Raw genomic sequence first — 17,155 nt, forward strand, 5'->3', positions numbered from 1 at the left:
ATTTCTTACGAAAATTTACCCAAAAACCTCGACCCGGGTTGACATACCTGCTTCACCTAAAAAAGAACCATAGACTATTTGCTTCACCTATGTAATATCAATACTAATCTTCGAGTTGTAAAAAGGCCATTAGGGCTAATATAGCTACAATTTTTGTTTCACAGATATAAAGTCAAAGTACAAGATGCAAAAATTAGTAGTTCCCACAATCCCATTCAAAACTCTAAACCCATTGCTTCAGAAGCATAGCTCTCCTATTTGACGCTGAAAGGTGTATTTTTTAAACATAAAAGACAGCTTGCTAAAATAGCTGCCATGTACCCATTCGACGTCCCTTAGACTGAAAAAAAATACAAATTGCCAGCTTAATTAACGTGCCGATAAGTGTTCTAAATTTTTGTGGTTTTAGTCGTGTAACGTTACACAATTATAGAAGTGTCAGCACCTAAATGAAGCCCAATAAGTTCCATTTTAACAGCAAAAAGCGTTCACTGTAATGAAATTTGATAACCTAAGGCACAGTGACTTATTGAGCTTTATCGATTTGTCCCATTTCCACTAATTTTGATCTTTTGGTCTCGACTGCATTCGCTACATTGCAATTGTTTTCATTGCGGTTTTGTTTGAATGCATTCATTTTTAAAATCCATTCTTAACTCCTTTTATTTTTAGCATCATTTTCTGTGTTGAAGTCAGTCAGTGAAGTAGGTAAAAAGTGAGGCCTGAAAACCATTAGAAGAAATGCGATGATCAAAACGCAAGCGAATAGCAAGACAAATCCTGAATCAGAATCCAAAGAAATGATTATACTTCCGATCTGTCAATCGTCCTAGTTGAAAGAAGAAGAATGGGGCAGCCGACAAAGTATATGATTGTACAAACACTAGGAAATCAAGAAAATAAAAACTACAGAAACCTCATTTTTGCCCATTTTTAAAAACAAATCGATACCAATAAATCATAACTACTAGGTTAATATATCTCGAGTTCTCAAACACGTGAGGCTATGAATCTTTACCACGTCGCATTATACTACACCATTAGAGAGCATGTTTATTCTCTATGGCCGCCAGACCCCACATCAAATGCATCAATATTGTGGCGCATCAATATACGCGGCATATATTTGGGGCTAAAACCCACCCACTACGCACTACAATGCACGGCGCGTGATGGCGCTAGAGGGTAGCAGGAAACAATCAAAAACCGTTCTTGAGAATTTCTACGTGGACGAGTACTTAGACTCAGTGGAGTCCCGAGAGAGATCCCAATAGGTTGAAGGAAATGGTGCAGCCTCCCCATCCATGTGGGTTCAGGCTTATTAAGTTTGTAAGCAATGTACGAGATCTGGCGGGTGAAATTGACGGGTCTTCCCAATCCATTGAAATAGTGATCACTTCATCTAAGGAAGAGCCCTCTGCTGTGCTCTGGTTCCAGTGGGACTACAGAAAACAGTGGAAAGATTTAAAAAAAGACAATTACAGCCAAGGTTAGCAAACTCGAAAACTTTGCCAAATAAATAATTTTAAAAGCAATAGAGTCAAAAACTACCAAATGGTACTGTTGCAAGAGACCTTTACTTTCTCAAGCGTAAATAATATAAAGAACAACAACAAAAGAGATAAAATTCTTTAAAAATTTTTGAGAACAAATTGTGTCAACGACAATAGTACTATTCGACAAAAAAAGAAAACAGGGGAAAAAATTCTCTTACATCTCATTTGATGGGAAATGAGAAAACAAAAAAATGTTTTGGAAAACTTTTACAACTTGCAAAATCGAAATATTTTTTTTTAAAAGACCATTTAATACAGATGGCTTCAGTTCAATGAATGACTACCACATGATCGAAAATCAGAACATAACCATCTAATTTCGGACGAATTGCTCCTGAACGACTGTTTAGAGGTTAAATCTATTACAGCCGGCTTCAATCGCGCGGGAGGTGGTAATTAAATTCTCATAGAGGTTCTTGAAACGACGTCATTATTCTTTATTATGTACTATAATAACCACTGATGAAATCTATGTGAAAAATATTAAACCGAATTCGGCTCAATTTTCAATTGATTTTTAGTTGTGAATTGTCGCAACTTGAGTTCAGCTGCGGACACTTGTGAATGAGAAAGATTAGATTACGAAAAATGGATGCGGACACTTGTGAATGGGAAAGATTAGATCACGAAAAATGGAAAAAAATGAGGGCACAAAAGTCAATCGAAAAGTTAAAACAGTCATGCGTCAATTTTCCATAAAAAGACCAACATGTTCACAATAATTGCTACAAAATTCGTTCTGAAGCAACTAAAATATGCTTTTCGAGAAAAACTGATTACAGAGAAAGACATTTGGAGCCAAAAAATTAAAGACCTATTAACTTTTTTCAATATGCGAAAACTTATTCATTGTTCTGAGCACGTATTTTGAGAAAAGTTGTAATCAATCAGTGAGTCCTTTCAGGGAAAAAACGCACCTATCGAATACAAAGAAACCAGAAAACAGGGCAAAGTTTGGTTCAAAAATTTAGGCATAAAAGCATTGAATGATCTCATTTTAGTAGCAGCACTTTTATTGAAAAAATAAGCCAGCAAGATAACTATTTTGATTTGCACAAAATAGGCAGGTCAATTATAAGAAAATCAACAAAATAGGCAACAATGGGACTGAATTTAGTCCATTGTCTTTGAGTAAAACAACAAAATTAATGCCAAACGATTCAAAAGGTCACTAGAACCGTTAGAAAAGCTGAGCGCAATTTCACATTCTGTTTTCCAAACGATTCGAACAATTTAAGAAAACAAATGACAACAGCTCTTCGAGTAGTAAATACATAGCTCCCCGAAAGTCAAAAATAAATAGCTCCTCCATACAATTTAAATTTTTTGAATTGCAAAAGAAAACACCTAAAAAATAGCCGCTCGAGTAGCTATGATCTTAAACACAGATAAAAAACTTGTTTCGTTAGGTTTTATATAGTTCATTGAGTTTTCAACCGCGCTTAACAATACGTATTTTTCTCTCAGGATAGATTAGTACTTTCTCCATCCCCCCGCTGCTGTTTTATTTTAAATTTAACTTTTGTGCATTCGCAAACAAAATCTAAAATAATTGCCTTTTAAAATATTATTATCTTTAAGGTGCAATCACAAGAACACGATTCTCACAGATCATCATTTGAATTCAAATAATCATCACAACGTAGCAAATTTGTCCCAACATGCCTTCGAGAAAAAAGAAAGCAATTTAAAGCATTTTTTAGAAATTCTCTCAAATTAAATATACTTGTAATTAAATATACAATGTAATTTTCTCCCTTTTCAGTCCTTTTTCTATATCAGCATGACGAAAATCACTACGCTAATTTTGCATCTAATTGACTTCAAAAATCATTTTATGGTGTGAAAATATCCTACGGAGTGCAGTGCGGCAATAAAAATTTAAAGTTTTGAATGGTAAAAACCTTAAGTTAGTATAAGCTAGCTCTGCCAACGCTTCCGCAGCTACTGGAAAAACTATAAAAATAAGTTGTCCTTAGTGTTTTCTATTACTATCTGTCTTTTGTTTTACTTCCTCGGCCGATGTTTGTATATATTTTCATTTTTTTGATAGATCTAAACAAACAATACGAAATGCTTTATGAAGACGTAGTGCTGGGAGGGCCCCGGAAAACAAAATTTGAACTAAATGTTCACCACCTATTTTAACTTTTCTTACTAGTAAAATAATGTGAGAAGTCTGAAAATCTAGTTTTCCACGATTACAGCCCGTAGACTGTCGAAAATTTTTGCACAAGTTTAGTGTCCTGCAGCGTTCAAAAACAATAAAATTTTTTATCATTGAAGTTTTTATTTTTAAATGTTTTCGCTATTAAAAGTTAGCGCTGTAGCTCAGAAAACTATCTGTCTGGAAATTTGTTTTCTAGAAAATTTCTTTGGACTTTGAACCTTAGCTTAAGTTTCAAAGTGCAAAATTCATTTTGTAGAGTGACGCGATTTACATGATTAAAAAAGTTTATCGCGTAAATTACCCGGAAGTTCTTTTAGGGAGACTGAGGAATGAAGCCACGCGTGCAAATGTAAAAAAGCCAATGACTAAAATGTGCAGTGGAGTACCCTGTGAACAAATGTAAAACGAAAATGAGGACCATCGAGCGGTTGGCTTTGGTAGTGTTCTATATATATATTTATATATGGGAACAAGTTCTCTAGTCAAAAGATTTTATTGAGTAAAGGTTTTTGTTACAGTTTTTTTTGATGATTACATATTTGCGGGTAACCGTTTTCAACTTGTTCAAGGACTTGAGTCAAGTTTTCATGCGCTTGACTTGATTGTTTCACAACAAGCTCCAAGCAGAACAAGGGGCCAGCAACACGTTTGGACATGTCGTCGAAGAGCGGGTAACCCAAGTTGCCTAGAAACCGTTACGTGAAAAAAACTATAAAAACGTGGCTAATCAGCCAAAACGCGTGCAAGTGCGGAAACGGGGCGAACCAACGTACCGTAAGCCGTTTTTACCTTCACCACACGGTGTTGTCCATCTCGTCCAGGGTACACCTCCAACACACGCCCAAGAGGCCAAATTCCACGAGGAGTCATGTCTTTCAGGATCCGGACAACATCATTAACTTTAAGTGGCGACTGGTTGTTCTCATTCCATTTTGATCTCTTGAGTAGTGTCGGTAGGTATTCTTTGACAAGTCGCTTCCAGAAGTGGTTCATCATCTGTTGCAGATTTCGCCATGTCCTGAAGCTGGCTGAAGTCTGGCTGTCAAATTTGCCTGGTGGCAGAGAGTTGAATGGACGACTAATCAAGAAGTGGTTAGGTGTGAGAGGCATCCCGTTATCCGGAAGATCAGCGACATTTGTGAGAGGTCTTGAATTCAAGATGGCTTCGCTCTCTGCCAGTATTGTTTGGAATACGTCAAGTGAGAGTCGCTTTGAGCCTAGAATGATCAGCAGCGTTTTTTTCGCTGTCTGTATCAAGCGCTCCCAAACACCGCCAAAGTGGGGGCCATAGGGCGGGTTGAATTTCCAAGTCGTGTTTGTAGCAGCAAGAGCCTTGTAAATTTTGTCGTTGTCAAGGCTCTTTACACTTTTCTTCAGCTCTTCTGACGCTCCGATGAATGTCTTTCCATTATCACTGTACAGCAGTTCTGGTTGACATCGTCTACTGGTGAAACGTCGAAATGCATTTAGGAAAGTACCGGTGTTGAGATCTGGGCAGCTTTCAAGGTGGACTGCTCTCGTGATCAAGCTCGTGAAAAGCAAACCATAATGATTTTCAAGATTTCCTTTTGTGTCCTCTATATAAAATGATCCAAAGAAGTCGACACCACTATTGGAAAACGGGAATTGTGTTGCGGCTGATGGGAAGCGGAAAGCGGGAAGAGGAGCCATGATCGGTTGTATGTTCTCTGCATTAAATCTTCTGCATAAAAAACAGCGAAACTTTATGCTAAGTAGACACTTTCGCAAGCCAAATACGTGGTATCGTTGCTGAACAAACGCTTTGACGGGTTCTGTTCCCTGATGAATGCATATGCGATGAGCGTGTTCTAGGTACAAACGTGTGATTGTGTCTTTCGCATGCAGAATAATTGGACACTTTTCTATTTCAAGTGAATCAGGAGCAAATTGAAGTCTTCCACATGAACGGAGTATACCGTTTTGATCGAGGATTGGGTTCAAAGACCGTAGTTTGCATTTACTGTGGGGCTTGAGGCCCCTTTTTAATGATGAAACTGCCGTGTGAAATGAGTTCTCTTGAGAATTTCTGATCAAGTGCTTCCGAGATAGATCAATGTCATCGGTTGTGTACTGTTGTTTGCTGTCACGAAGTTTCTTTGCTCTGAACAGTAAGTTAAAGACAGTGGCTAAGGTGAGTAGCATTTTCGTCCAAGACGAAAAACGTGCTGGGTCTCTGATTGGCTCTGGAACATTTGAAGCTGTATGTGCTGTGGTTGCTACGACAGCTGGTTTCGAAGGTACTGCCTGGTTACTGATTTGCTCTGATGATGACAGAAACTCTGGAGGTTGCAACCATTTGAGAGATATTTCACGTGGATCTAGGCCACGAGTGCCATGGTCGGCTGGATTGTTCAATGTGGAAATATGTCTCCATTGTTTTGTTTTGGTTGATGCTGCAATTTCTCTAAGTCGGTTCGCAATATATACAGGTTGTTTTTTGGAAGATGCCATCCAATCAAGGACTACCTGACTATCAGTCCAGAATTGAGTTTTGTTAATTGCGAAAGAGGATTCTTTCACGATTGTAGAATGTAGCCTAACTCCAATTACTGCAGCTTCGAGTTCAAGTTTGGGTACGCTTGTTTGCTTTAATGGAGCAACTTTACACTTTCCAATCAGGAAACAAGTTTCTGTTATCTCTGAATGGTTGCGTGTTATTCGCAGGTACGCTACGGTTGCCATTGCAGCTGTTGAGGCATCAACAAATATGTGTAATTCAGCACTACTCTCAGAGTAACGAAGACTTGTTAGTGTTCTGGTAAGATGTACTTCAGGCATTTCGAAGTATGAATCTAGTATTTTCTGAAGTCTTCTGCGTATTTGTATGGGTAGTGGTTCATCCCACTTTTTCCCAAGTTTCCAAATTTCTTGGAGAAGTATTTTGAAACGGAGTGTCAAAGGTGACAGTATGCCGAGGGGGTCAAATATCGAGCATACAAGGCTAAAGATTTTCCTCTGAGTATACTCAATTGCGTCCGTTGAAAAATCTGTTAGCGGTTTCATAATGAGGGTGTCACTTTTCAGATTCCACTTCTGCCGAAGGACTCTGACAATTTCACTTTTTTCTTCAATGTCATGTGTTGGTATGTTTTTCAGAACATCGGGTTCATTAGAAACAAATTTTGTGAGTCGGAAGCCACCTTCCTGGAGACTCTGAATCGTTTGCTGAACTGTTTTAGTGGCATTCGTTACCGTATCATGGGACTGGATGTAATCATCCATATAAAAGTGACTTTTGACGGCTCTGACTGCTTCGGGATATTTATCTCCGTTTTTATCAACGCAATGATTCAAAACATAAATTGCGCAGGATGGGGAGCAGGTAGCGCCAAAAATTAGTCTTGTAAACTGATACTGTTGGATTTCATCGTCGTTTATCCACAGGAAACGAAGGGCTGACTGGTCAGTTTGGTTGATAGCAATTTGCATGAACATGCCTTCGATGTCCGCGAGGACTGCAATTTGATTTTCACGAAAGCGCATAAGGACTCCTAGTAGGCTATTAAGTAGGTCAGGACCTGTTAACAAGTTGCTGTTTAGTGATTGTCCGCGGAACTTAGAGGCAGCGTTTGCGACGCGCCGAACCTTGCCGGGCTTGTTAGGATTCTCAACTGGGTGATGTGGGAGATACCAGATTCGATCCGGTGGTGGATCTTGCATCTCAACTGGTTTAACGTAGTTTTTCTCCAAGTCAGTTTGCAGAGTTTTCATATAATTATCACGAAGTTGAGGATTACGCTCGAGTCGCCTATTCAAGCTTTTGATTTGACTGAGGGCGGAAAAATAATTATTTTCCAAATTTGAGTTTTCTTTCCAAGGCAATTTAATTTCAAATCTTTGTCCATTGAAATTAATTGAGTCTTTCATTATCTGGAAAAATTTTTGATCAAGAGGAGACGAAGGCTTGCTGTCTGGTTGAATTCCTTCGGATTCAATTCTCCAGAACTGTTGAACTAGTTCGTCTAGCTCGGGTTCGTCCATTCGATTTCTTGAAACTTGAAAGACGAAGGCTTTGTTTGGCAGATTGGAGGATTTAGGATGGTTGTTTGTGCAACAATTTTCGTATTCACCGGCTAGCGTCCAACCTAATTTAGTTTTGACACCAAACGGTTGATGTTGATTTCCTTGAATGACATGAGTGGGATAGGTGAATGCAAAGGCGTTAACACCAAGGAGGGCGCCGATTTTGCCATCGGCAATATAAGGAAAGTGAATATGGCGTAGGTTGTTAAATGCTTCGCAAATTTGATTCAATTGGAAAACATTTGCGGCACTGACATTTAAAGATGGTGTGCTGTATGCTCGAGAGAGTTCAAAAGAAATTTCTGATGATTTGTAAGGAGTAATGGTGACTGGCTCATTTATTTTAGAGAGAGTCATGTTATTTTTAGTGTTAAGGAACTGAAGAGGAACTGATTGTTGAGATTCGCAAGGAAGCTCAAGATATTCTGAAATGGCATCGAGAACAAAACTAAATTGACTACCAGGATCAATTAAGGCATATGTATCGAAGGCTTTATTTCCTTTCAGAAAGGAAACGGGGATGAGTTGAAGCTGCTCATACCAGTTTTTTGGTGCATCGGGACTCTGGTTGATGCTAAAAGACTGATTGGTACTGCTTCCATTAAGGTTTCGTCTTTGAGGGTTGGTTTGGTTTTGAACGTTGAAGGATTGCCCGTAGCGGCTGTTTGAATTCTTATTCTGCAGGCCTTTTGTCTGAGAATTATTGATCGTATTTTCAACCGCTGTCTTGTTGTTTGACGAAACAGTAGGCTGAGGTTTTTGTGCGTTTTCTGTTGAAAAAGCTGCTGTTGGTCGTTTGATTTGTTTTGCTGGGTTATGCAATGTTGTATGATGAAAACCACTGCATACTTGGCATCGTTTAGTTGACGGACATGTCTGTTTGTGGTGTTTATTGCTAAGACAATTTGTACACAAATTGTTTTTGCTAACAATGCTGTATCTCTCACTAGGAGGACAAAGCTGATACTCAGGGCAAACTGCAAGGCTGTGATTACTTTTGCATTTTTCGCAAGATCTGTTTGCGTTGAAACTCTTCGGAGAAGAATTGGTTGACTGCGGCTGCAGACTCTGTTGCAATCGATGCTTTTGGTTCCTGTCCTGATTATCAACTAGAGAGTTTAAAGGTTGTGATGTAAAGTTTCTGTTAGCTGTACCAGCGTTGAAGTTTGAGCTTCCAAACTTTTTCGAATTGGGGAATGTGTTTCTTATGGGGTGTTCCCGGTTAACTTTATCATAAACTTGAGCTTGACGCTCTAACCACTGTTGGAATTCTGCAAGTGATGGGTCTGAGCGGAACTGAGTGAGACAGTGCTCGGTCCACTTGAGGATGAGGTTGTGTGGAACCTTTTCTTTGGCTTTTTTCAGTAGCGTTGTTGATTGAAGGTCTGCTATAAAACCAACGTACTGGAATGCCTGAACAAGTCTTTTCAAAAAGGACGAAAAGGCAATAAAACTTTGCTTGTTCTGATGATTGACTTGCCAATTTTCTAGTTGGTTGATAAAGGCATTAACCACGATGGTTCGGTCACCGAAGTGATTTATCAGCTCGTTTAAGGCTGTCTGGTAATACGACGGGTCGCAAGAATACGCGTGTATCAAGTCTTTGGCTTTTCCGGACACAGAATTCTGTAGATACGTTATTCGGTGTGTATCTGTGATTGATGTGTTATGGTGGATCATACTGTAGAAATTGTTAATCCATTCATGGAAGTGCAGAGGATCTCCATTAAAATTTTGTAACTTTAGTGGAGGTAATTTAATAGATTGTTTATAATCAAGATTAGTCAATTGTGTAACGGGGTTGAAATTAGCATTTGATGCACTGGCGTGTGAGTTGTTCACAATTAAATTGCTGGGCTCTTTGTTTGAGTGAAAAATTTGGTCTTGTTTTGCGTTGCTCTGTGTCTGTGAGTCAACGAAATTTGGTACATTTGCACCAAAGGGCATTGAAGATGCTGGAAAGTCAGGGGCAGTTTGATTTTGATAATTTTGCAAATTGTTAGGCAAAACTGTTGGTTGTGAGCGAAGTTGAGCCACAGGTTTTTCGTTCGTTTGTTTCTGAGTGTAACTTTGAGTAGGAAGTGATGAAAATTGCATAGCAGTTTTATTAGGAAACTGATTGTGGTTTTGTGGAAACAAACTGTTATTAAGCTGCTGAAACAGTTGAGGATTCTGTTGTTCAGAAGGGAGAACAACATTTTTTTGTTGGGCTACTTTCTCAGCATGCGTGGCATATGTGTACTGCGGATTTTGTAATTGAATGTTTCCCGCAACAACACTTGATTGATTTTTTGTTGGCTGCGGGCAACTATTCGCATTTGTTGGAAATTGAGTGGGGTACTGCCTTCCTGAGTTAAAGTTCTTGCTTGGGCTGCAATCAGTTTCTTGAGCAAAAGCTTGCAATGAATGCTGTTGAATAACAGGATTTGATTTGCCTTTGTTATATCTAGCAATTTGTTCCTTTTGGGTATCATGACAAGCTTGATTTGGTGTTTGAAATATGAATCTATTTTCAGTCACTGGTTTTGAGAAAAAATGCTCAGTAATGCTGAGCTTAGGGATATTTGACGCACAATATTCCGATTTAGCTGTAATACTGTCGCTTGAAATGCTCAGGTTAGTTATAGGCGGCAAAAGGTTTATCAAATGGTTTTCATTTGCTTCACTGTTGTCGATAGTGATCGGGGCTGTGTGGAGAGTGTCGGGTGGCAAGCTTGTTTGGTTATTAGGGTTGATAGTGGCATATTGAATGTCATCAGTTGCACTATTAAAGACAAGTGTATCATGGGCTTGTGTGAAAGGATTGTGAACGTGGTTATCAGTTCCTGTAAAATTATGTTCTTGCTGACTGATTTCCAAGTTTTGCATTTCTGTTGGTCTTTGGTGAGCGCCAAGAACACGTTCGAAGTTTATTTGTGGAACACTTGACGGTTGAAGAAAAAGTGTTGGTCTTCCTGGTCGAGGTGGGATAGCGGGAGGCTGAATTGGGTTGGCTGGGCTGCTTTTCTGTTGTTCCAGGTTACATGGGAGCTGTTTGTCTTCATTGATGTCTATTGAGACGGGCGTAGATTGGTGAGATCGGTTTTCTCTGCTTGAGATCATGCTGATATCATCTCTGATCCGTTGGGAGGACTGGCTCAGTTGACCATCATCGTCCAAAAGATCAACTTGCAACCGTAGTTCGTTAAGACGGTTGATTAGTTTGGTTTGTCTGCTCAGAATTGATGTTGCTGTATTCTGATGAGGCTGCTGCTTCATCACGTTCTGCGACATCTCCTTGAGTTCCTTTTCGTTTGCTCTGGTTCGTTCAATCAGCAGAGACAAGGATCGAAAACTCTTTCTTTGCTGAATGGTTTTTTCCAAAAGGTCGAGCTGGTTTTTCATGGCCATTTCTGTCGCTTTAAACATGTTGATGGCAAATTGGCATTCAGAAGTGATCTGCTTAGACATCTTGCTGCTTGTTGTGTTCTGTTGACCGCGTTTGTTGCTGTTGTAGACGTGACGTTGAAATTCTTTATTGAAGGTAAAAAACGGCTTAAAGAACCGGAGCGACGCAAATTTTGATGTAAAAGTTTTGAATGCTAATGATGTAAAAGGTTTGAATGCTAATGATCCTAGTTTTTTCTTGTTCAAAAATTCAGCGACGCAACTTTTCTCAACAACAGATGTCCTAGGGTGTGTGTTTTGCTTGCTAAATCTAGCTTTTTAGCACTAAAAACAAATTTGAAATTTTTTCCGAACGTTCGCGCGCTTTAGTCGACTTTTGTTCAACAGACCCAAATAATTGCTTGTTTTTTATTAAAAAAACACAAGTTTTGCTTAAATAGCTGGCTTTGACTGTTTCAATTAATGTGTTTGGCTACTCTGATTGACAGGAAACTTGTGCTTTGCTACAATTATGCAGTTGAAACGATATTAGACCAGAACCCGTATAATTGTTACATTAAATTAATTTTTTCTCGTAAAATTTTAAACCTGATAAAAGTTCTCAACAAATAGCTAATGATCCACCACCAGACCTGAGAACTACCGGAAAAATTCACTTATTTCCCTAACCCTAACCGTAAAACCTTAGCGATTAAAAACTGACAGACCTTTCCGTAATTTTATAGGAAGCAAATTTTTTTTGTTTCTTTTCAAGGAGTTCTTTTTTTGAGGGCTAAAACCTGAGAACTTGTTTTAAATGCGATGGGTGTAGGCAACAAGGGCTACGAGAAGAACACAAAAGGTTGAAGAACTGTAATAAACCACAAGAAGCTTGAAAACTTTGTAGAAATTGTAATTTTCTTCTTTTCTGAAAACTTTTCTTTTCTCCAACTCTGTGTTAATTTGAGTGATCTCGTAGTGCTTTTAGTGCCCTCCAAAACCATGACACTAGACCAGGTTTTCGCATATGGCTAGATTTTCAAAGAATTGATTGAGATGACGTCTGAGATCTCTTTGTGAAAAGGAATCCGTTTTGATGTTGAAAAAAAAATCAAAGATTGGTAACTTCTGAAACCGTTATTTTCTTCTTCTCAGTATGGTAACGTCTGAAACCATAGAGACCGGTGACGTCTGAAACCTCGGGCGATCAGCGACGGTGACGTCTTAAACCGTAGTAGAAAAAAATCCTCAAGGGGTAACGTCTGACACCCCCCAAAAAAAATCGTCCTTCTGGGTAGCGTCTGTTACCCAAAAAATTTGGCTCCAAAAGTGTCTTTTTCTTTAGGGCCTTTGTCTTTAGTCTTTTGGTCTTTTCTGTTCTGTATTTCGTGCGTCGCACAGTCTCGGGGCCTCACGTCCTTGCTGTGACAGTTGTGACGTGATGCTTTTGTGTTGTGTCCAGCACAGAATGTAGAACTGTGGGGAGACTCAAGTCCGACGTTTAGGGCCGTAAAGGAAGCTTCTGTCCGGAGAGGTTCACCAATTACTTGTTCTATATATATATATATATATATATAATTGTTACATTAAATTAATTTTTTCTCGTAAAGTTTTAAACCTGATAAAAGTTCTCAACAAATAGCTAATGATCCACCACCAGACCTGAGAACTACCGGAAAAATTCACTTATTTCCCTAACCCTAACCGTAAAACCTTAGCGATTAAAAACTGACAGACCTTTCCGTAAATTTATAGGAAGCAAATTTTTTTTTGTTTCTTTTCAAGGAGTTCTTTTTTTGAGGGCTAAAACCTGAGAACTTGTTTTAAATGCGATGGGTGTAGGCAACAAGGGCTACGAGAAGAACACAAAAGGTTGAAGAACTGTAATAAACCACAAGAAGCTTGAAAACTTTGTAGAAATTGTAATTTTCTTCTTTTCTGAAAACTTTTCTTTTCTCCAACTCTGTGTTAATTTGAGTGATCTCGTAGTGCTTTTAGTGCCCTCCAAAACCATGACACTAGACCAGGTTTTCGCATATGGCTAGATTTTCAAAGAATTGATTGAGATGACGTCTGAGATCTCTTTGTGAAAAGGAATCCGTTTTGATGTTGAAAAAAAAATCAAAGATTGGTAACTTCTGAAACCGTTATTTTCTTCTTCTCAGTATGGTAACGTCTGAAACCATAGGGCTAAGGGACTTCGCAGACGGCAACGTCTGAGACCGTGGACTTCTGCAAAATAGGTTTCTTTCAAAAAACAATTTTTGCTCTTTTTTGTTTTTTGCTGGGTATGGCAAGATTTTTTCAGTTATTTTTGACAAATGAAGTTTTTTTCGCTAATTTCTGTTGAGAACAAAAAACTCACAGGAGAATTTAAGGGACGTTTTTTGGATTTTGATAATTTTCCATAATAGAATGAAGCAGGCAGTTTAAAAAGAACGCTTTTTGATTTTATCTGGCCAAAAACATTTTTTTCGTCAATTTTCGTTTTTTGTAAAAACTGAAGGATGTTATCCAAGTAATGACCTTCTTGGTTCTGTCACATCTAGCTCAAAAGTGACTTTGAACTATGGAATAAAGATTATATAAGAATATCAGGCCAAGAAATTAAAGAAAGTTTTTTGGATTTCTGTTGTCACAAACGAATTTTTCGTCAACTTTCGTTTCTGAATAGCTAATTGAATTTATCCAATTAATGACCTTTCTGGCTCATTAACAACAACTTCAAAAGTGAGGTTGAACTATTAAAAGTAGACTCTATGACAATATCAGGCTAAAAATTTGATGAACGTTTTTTGAATTTCTGTTTTCAAAAACGTTTTTCTCGACAATTTTCGTTTCTGAATAGCTAATTGAATTTTTACAATTAATGACCTTTCTGGCTCATTAACAACAAGTTCAAAAGTGAGGTTGAACTATTAAAAGTAGACTCTATGACAATATCAGGCTAAAAATTTGATGAAAGTTTTTTGAATTTCTGTTTTCAAAAATGTTTTTCTCGACAATTTTCGTTTTTAGGAACAATTTCTTGCACTAAGAAGTTGTCATTGCGTTAAATCAATTTCGGCAAGTATGCATCAAAGAAATTTGCCTAAAAAAAGCAGTGAAATTTTGATAAAAATGGAAAAATTTCAGGTTTTGTCTTTTTTTTATTTTTTTTTGACCTGTAAAAAACACTGATTTTTGGATTGATTTCACCGGGGAACAGGACTTCTGGAGGTGACGTCTGAAACCTCGGGCGATCAGCGACGGTGACGTCTTAAACCGTAGTAGAAAAAAAATCCTCAAGGGGTAACGTCTGACACCCCCCAAAAAAATCGTCCTTCTGGGTAGCGTCTGTAACCCAAAAAATTTGGCTCCAAAAGTGTCTTTTTCTTTAGGGCCTTTGTCTTTAGTCTTTTGGTCTTTTCTGTTCTGTATTTCGTGCGTCGCACAGTCTCGGGGCCTCACGTCCTTGCTGTGACAGTTGTGACGTGATGCTTTTGTGTTGTGTCCAGCACAGAATGTAGAACTGTGGGGAGACTCAAGTCCGACGTTTAGGGCCGTAAAGGAAGCTTCTGTCCGGAGAGGTTCACCAATTACTTGTTCTATATATATATATATATATATATATATATATATATATATATATATATATATATGGGAACAAGTTCTCTAGTCAAAAGATTTTATTGAGTAAAGGTTTTTGTTACAGTTTTTTTTGATGTTTACATATTTGCGGGTAATCGTTTTCAACTTGTTCAAGGACTTGAGTCAAGTTTTCATGCGCTTGACTTGATTGTTTCACAACAGGTAGTAGCCTGCAGGAGCATATGGATCTAGCATTGTGCGTGTGTGTGGGCAGGGGAGGGGTGAGCTGAGTAAGGTTGTCAGGGTGAGGGAGGAGTGGGGGTACCCAGTTTGGGCTAGAAAGGGGATCCAAATCACCATGGTGAGCAGGGTGGTGAATGGGTGAGTGCTGATTGAGAGGTGAGGGTGTCAAACTGTTATCATTAATAACCGCCCTTCACACCATAAATTGATGTCTTCTCAACAGTTTTGGCGAATCGCATGCTTAGATTAGTAAGGCTCGAAGAGAGCTGCCAGCTTAATGCCCTCCGGGCTTTACCTGTTTATTCGGTTTTTGAGGACGGAAGTTAAAAGCGCGAGACGCAAAATATCACATAGCTGGCAAATTGCCAAAAAATAGCCGCAATAGCTTCATAGATCTGTAGTCTCAAAAAGAAGGTAAAAAAGACAGACTAAAAAAGAAACTTATTTTTTTCATTAAAGGTCTGAGATGTTAAATTTGTATTAAGAATCTGTATAACTTATTGCGGTTTCTATTTGATGCTCTTAAATAACCTTCAATTAGAGTGACAAGCACTCATTTGACCCTATCTCTTTGAATTAAAGCACAGAAAAGTCAATTTCAGAGTGAGGTAAGTAACGTGTGACCAAAAATTCAATCACGCGAATGAACTAAAAACTAGCTCAACTAAGAGCGAAAAATGACATCGCACACGCACTTTAGTTGAAATTGCATGAATGAATGAATAAAAAGCAGATTTGCAGTGGTTGTGACGTCATATGATCGTAACAAAAATCTTGACGACGAAATAAAAAACATAGCAGGACAAGTCCTGAAATACAATCCAAGTAATTGAATGAAAGACAGACCTAATGAACCTCACCAGCAGCTCAATTGAACAATCCCAGCCAACAAGACAAAATCTCAAAAGTTGAGAAACTAAAGGAATCAAACTAACCAAAAAACGATCATTGCTAAAACCATTGAAGCTTTTAACTTGAAGGCCATATATGCCTCATTTCAAAGTACTCATTGAGTCACGCAAAAACCTTGAAAGAGATGAATCTGCCACTAAAAGTAGATAAACTGAACAAATATGACAAATGTATCAAGAAACTGAGAACAGAAAATTTAAAGAAAATTTGCAAAAATAGGGCTATAAAAAAGTCAAAACATTTTTTGACTCTGGAGTTCCGTTTTGTAAACCGTCTACATTTAAAAAGTTTCGTTGGCCAAAAAAGATAGTTAAACTGAAAAAATTGAAAAATTTGAAAACCATCGAAAATTTTAAATTGCAAGCTTTTTCAAAAATTCCCTACAATTGCAAAATTAAAAATTGGAAACTATTTTATTGCCCCTAGAAACTATGTAGTAACATACTAGCAAACCCTATAGGAGGTTCCCTGGCCACTGAATAAAAATGTCAAAAATTTAAAGAAAAAAATTGTAACTTTACCAAAAATTGGTAAAAGTTATTAAAAAGTTGAATACCATTCCATGGCCAAAAAATATTTTCAGTAAACTGTTAGCAAACCCTAGATGAGGCTTCTTGCCCCCTGGGGCTGGAAAACTTTAATAATGACAATAAATGTCAGAAAATTTGAAAAAGAAACCAAGTTTGATTTTAAAAAAAATGGTAAAATTCATGAAGTTAAAATGTTTAAAACCACTTCATTACCACTCGAAACTATGCAATAACCTATTATTAAACCCCAGAGGAGCTTTTTTGACATCAAAGTCTGAAACAACTCAAAAAATGACAAAAATTTTCAAACAATTTGAAAAAATTAGTTTAAATTACCGTGTTTGTTTCGAGTAGCAACAGATATAGCGCTTAAAGTGGCCGTAAAAAGCAATTACGTCTTGAAAAAGGACCTTTATCAACTTTAATAAACCTCAATTTCAGACTGGTCTAAAAAATCCAAAAAATGAAAAAGTGCTAAAAATTTCATTATTTTAGGCTCAAAAACGACCTTTAAATGACCTTTTAACCTTGAATTACGGCCTTCCCAGTAGCTTCACCACTCTGAGTACTTGAGGGACTACTAAACGCTTTCCTCTAATGAAATTTGATGCCCGCTGAGCTTTACCTGTTTATCCCGTTTTGAAAAGTCATGAAAAGAGCTTTACCTGTTTATCCCGTTTTGAAAAGTCATGAAAACAGGTGTAAACAGAGTACCAATACAATCCAACTCTTGGGTTGTAAAAACCAAGAGAAGGCCAATAATA

The sequence above is a fragment of the Convolutriloba macropyga genome, chromosome 1, assembly GCF_964194025.1.
Source record: "Convolutriloba macropyga chromosome 1, txConMacr16.3, whole genome shotgun sequence".
NCBI lineage: Eukaryota > Metazoa > Xenacoelomorpha > Acoela > Convolutidae > Convolutriloba > Convolutriloba macropyga.